General features: G+C 42.7%; 1 pseudogene; it reads right to left on the reverse strand.

The window, feature by feature from the left end:
* Window positions 1-210: 210 nt before the first annotated feature.
* Window positions 211-4,247, reverse strand: LOC117999419 (annotated as a pseudogene).
* Between the last annotated feature and the right edge of the window lie 496 nt (window positions 4,248-4,743).

Raw genomic sequence — 4,743 nt, forward strand, 5'->3', positions numbered from 1 at the left:
TGACAGAGAGAGACACAGCGAGAGAGGGAACACAAGCAGGGGGAGTGGGAGAGGGAGAAGCAGGCTTCCCGCCGAGCAGGGAGCCCAATGTGGGGCTCGATCCCAGGACCCTGAGATCATGACCTGAGCCGAAGGCAGTCGCTTAACGACTGAGCCATCCAGGCGCCCCTGTTTATTTATTAAGTAAGAATTTTACAAACATTACTTCTATTAGCAGTAACAGTGGAGTTGGAGAGTACTGGCCTGTAACTTGTGACCCTTTCCCAGGCCACGCCTCCTGGGGCCTGCAGATTTCAATTCTCAAATCTCCCTGTGCTTGAGGGCTGGTTTGGTGATCTACTGGGTGTCAGGATTTCTTCTGATAGCCTTATGTAATGGATCAATGAAGATAACCTCAAAGAATATGTATGTGGAATCTTCACCAACCCAGTAAGAATTCAGGATTTTCAGAGCTCAACAGTGGTGTCCAGCTCCCTCCTAGGCAACAGATTGAAGGCTTGGGGCAAACTTTAGCTGGTTAACACCATGATGGACAGGCTTGAAATAGGTAGCACACTGAGGAATTGGGCGTTTGCAGTCACGACCGTGCACATGAATCTGATATACGACATAACCTTTCTTGGTCTTGTATCCCAGTCTGTGCACTTTATCAGGCTAGGTTGGGTGGGGTACTCTGGGGAGTGCAGAGAGTTGGCAGTACTGCAAGCAGTGCACTCTGAGAATAAAGCCCATTACATCTGACTGCTTCTTCCTCCATAGCCCCAGGATGTACTTGTAAGCGCCCACCTTCACTGACTTTTGAGCTAAATTGCTGCCACCAGATGGAAAGGAAAGAGCCTTTCTCCCACAAACCCTTTTGGGTTCTTCTTAAAAAATTTTTTCGTACTAAGTATTAAATAGGATAGTTCTCAGTCTTTTCCCAAGAATCCCTTTGTTATTGAAAGATCGCCTAGAACTTTATTCAGGTTTTTAATCAAGAGTTTTTAACTAGCTTTTAACAAACTTGAAATTATATATGTTGAGTAAAAATAATTTTTAAAAGCTTTTTTAAACCTATACATTTTTATTTGAGGAGATATGTTTAGTCTTTTTTTTACACCAAAAATAGGTGGATAAATATTATTATCTTTGCCAGGGGTTCCTGGCAAAAGCTGGGAATTACAGAGGTTTATGTGCTAGACACTTGTATATACATGTGCAAAAATGAATACTACATGATTATTAAGAATAAAAGAGCGGGGGATGGGGGGCTGGCGCCTGGGTGGCTCAGTCAGTTAAGCATCTGCCTTTGGTCATGATCCTGCGGTCCTGGGATCCAGCCCCACTTTGGGCTCCCTGATCAATGGGGAGCCTGCTTCTCCCTCTCCCTCTGCTGCTCCCCCTGCTCGTGCTCTCTCACTCTCTCTCTACCTCAAATAAATAAATAAAATATTAAAAATAAAAAAGAATAAAAGGGTCACCTGGATGACTCAGTCGGTTAAGCATCCAACTTGATCTCAGCTCAGGTCTTGATCTCAGGGTTGTGAGTTCAAGCCCTGCATTGGATTCCACAGTGGGCGTGGGCCTACTTAAAAAAGAAAAAAGAATAAGAGATAACTAATATATGGTCTCTAAATGCACAAAAGAAAATACTGCATGTCTTGCATGGTTTTTAAAGCAGCAAGGTAAACAAGATATACTAAACTGCAAGGGAAATTAACAAAGCAGAGTAATGGAGATAAAAATACTGTGCTCTGGGAACTAGGAAAGGGTGTTCAGAGGCTTCATGAACTAGGAAGCCCCTAAGCTGGAAGAAAATGAAAATTTCATTTTTTAAAAAAGATTTATTTAACAAGAGAGAGCACACGCACAAGAGCAGGGGGGGAGGGGGAGAGGGACAGAGAATCCTCAAGCTGGCTCCCCACTGAGTGCACAGCCCAACACAGGGCTCGATCCCAGGACCCTAGGATCATGACCTGAGCCAGACACTTAACCAACTGAGCCACCCAGGCACCCTGGGGAATGACAATTTTAATGGGTGTGTTGCAAAGGAGCCTTTAAAGCTAGAGAAAACAACAACAACAACAAAATACCAAGTCAGAGAAGCCACCCATTTAAACTATGATGAAGTGCTTATTGTGGGTAAAAGAATGTCTAAGAGACTGTATAAAACAGAGAAATGAATATCTCATCCAACTAAATCCCCAAAGAATGCTGTTCTGTATTTCTCAATATCAATTTAATATAGAATTTGGTGTGGACTACAAAAATAAGAGAGTAAATATTTTCCTAAACACTAAGACTTCACATGTTTTTATTGATGTTAATTAGCCAAGGGATTGTCCTGTTGTCTCCCACCCACCCAGAGAATTCCTTGCAATCAGTGCCACACTCAGCAAGAATCTTCCTTAATGGATATTATCTCTGTCCAAAACAAACTATAGATCTTTCTCAACTTACGGGGTTATATCCTGATAAACCCATCCTATGCTGAAAATATCTTAAGTTGAAAATGCATTTAATACACTTAACCTACAGAACATCATCACTTAGCCTAGCCTACCTTAAACATGCTCAGAAGATTTGTTGGTCCACAGTGGGGCTGCCTCATCTAAAACAAAGCCCATTTTATACTAAAGTGTGGATCATCTCATATAATATATAGAATACTGTACTGAAAGTGAGAAACAGAACAGCTGTAAATCATTATCAGTTGATTACCCTTGTGACCTCGTGGCTGATTGGGAACTGTGGCTCACTGCCACTCACTGCTGTTGCCCAGTATCATGAAGAGAGTATCATACTGTGTATCACTAGCCCAGAAAAAGATCCAAATTCAAAATTTAGAGTGCAGTTTCTTTTTTTTTTTTTTTAAGATTTTATTTATTTATTTGAGAGAGAGAATGAGATGGAGCATGAGAGGGGGGAGGGTCAGAGGGAGAAGCAGACTCCCTGCCGAGCAGGGAGCCCGATGCGGGACTCGATCCAGGGACTCCAGGACCATGACCTGAGCTGAAAGCAGTCGCTCAACCGACTGAGCCACCCAGGCGTCCCTAAACAATTACATTTTTTTTTTAAAGATTTATTTATTTATTTATTTATTTATTTTATTTATTTATTTTTTAAAGATTTTATTTATTTATTTGAGAGAGAGAGAATGAGAGACAGAGAGCATGAGAGGGAGGAGGGTCAGAGGGAGAAGCAGACTCCCTGCCGAGCAGGGAGCCGGATGTGGGACTCGATCCAGGGACTCCAGGATCATGACCTGAGCCGAAGGCAGTCGCTTAACCAACTGAGCCACCCAGGCGCCCTAGAGTGCAGTTTCTACTGAATGTATACTGCTTTTGCACCACAGTAAAGAGAAAAAATCATTATGTCAAACTATTGTAAGTCAGGGATTGTCTATAAAACTGTAACAGTACAAAACAAAACAAACACAAATCCAAAACAAAACTAAGAGATCATCACCGGTCTCTTTAACCCCTCATAATTGACCTGTGCCCCAGAAGATTTCCTCCCTAACCCCCTCCACATAAACAACACACAAACACTAAAAGTCCACATCAACCTAAAAATCTTACCGTACTACTACTGTAAAACCAGATGCTGTTCTCCTGCTTCTACACATTTACAAACTATTCTCATTCAGAGAGCTAGGGAATCATTATAAATATTATCGCTTTGGATTTCTATCCCTGAGGTAGTTCAAAGTCCCAAAACGAACACAATAAAATTACATGTTTTCCTTCATTACTAAGGATTAATTATCCCAAAGGCCTACCATCTAAATGCTCATTTCCTGATTCCAAGACAAGTGTAATGCTCTTCCTCACATCATACAATTTAAGCTAACAACTGAAAATATACACGAAGACATTAAAAGTCACACAAAAATCAATAGTGAAAAAAACCAAAACGCAAAAAAAAAAAAAACAAAAACAAAAAAAACCATACGTAGCATCACACTAACAGGTTAAACTTAGCTAAAGACACAAAAATTTACTTTAGTAAAACGACGGGCATCTTAGGAAGTATTTGAGAAATTAACAGTTTATTAAAATAGGGTAAAAATTTCAGGTGGGAGCAGAAAACTAAAATCACGTTATGTTCTACCAGAAGCCTTGGCCCTGACCGTACTCCTTGCCGGGCCCCTGCCTTACAGTCAGTCCTTCCCGTTTCATCTCCAACTTCGGTCGCTCTGGGAAACCTTCCTCACCCACTCGTTTCTGCTCAACACAGCAATTAAAAATACACGCGCTTTTACTCATGCTATTTTGTCAGTTTGCCGGTTAGCCCTTCCCAGACTGTGAGCTCTGGAATGAAAAAACCTTATCCTGTAGTAAGGTCAGCTAGAACCTCGATCAAAAGAAGCAGCGGGACGAACAGCCGCCGCGCCCGCGCGCCTTCAAGCTCCACCCCTAGGGAACACCCACCACGTGCCTATTTCGCGCGAGAGCAAGCACCAAGGTCCAGAGCGCAATGCGCAGGCGGAATTGGGCGTGCGTGTTTGGAGACCAAAAACTACTAATCCCAGAATCCTCTGGGAATGCATCCTCCTTATCCAGGTTCCCAGAAAGCCCCGCAGGGTTTCAGTCGGTGTTCGGAAGCTTTTCTTTCATCACAATACAAAGGGCGGGATTAACCGGTATGTTTCTTCTGGCGCGGGAGCCGCCGAGGCAATACCTAGCTTTCCCGGGATGGGGATGGCGTCAGCGAACCCTTTTAGGCTTGTCACATTTTGTTAGACCATGGTGTCAGTAGAAG

Source organism: Mirounga leonina, unplaced genomic scaffold (assembly GCF_011800145.1).
Source record: "Mirounga leonina isolate KUSES-001 unplaced genomic scaffold, KU_Mleo_1.0 Mir_115, whole genome shotgun sequence".
Taxonomy (NCBI): domain Eukaryota; kingdom Metazoa; phylum Chordata; class Mammalia; order Carnivora; family Phocidae; genus Mirounga; species Mirounga leonina.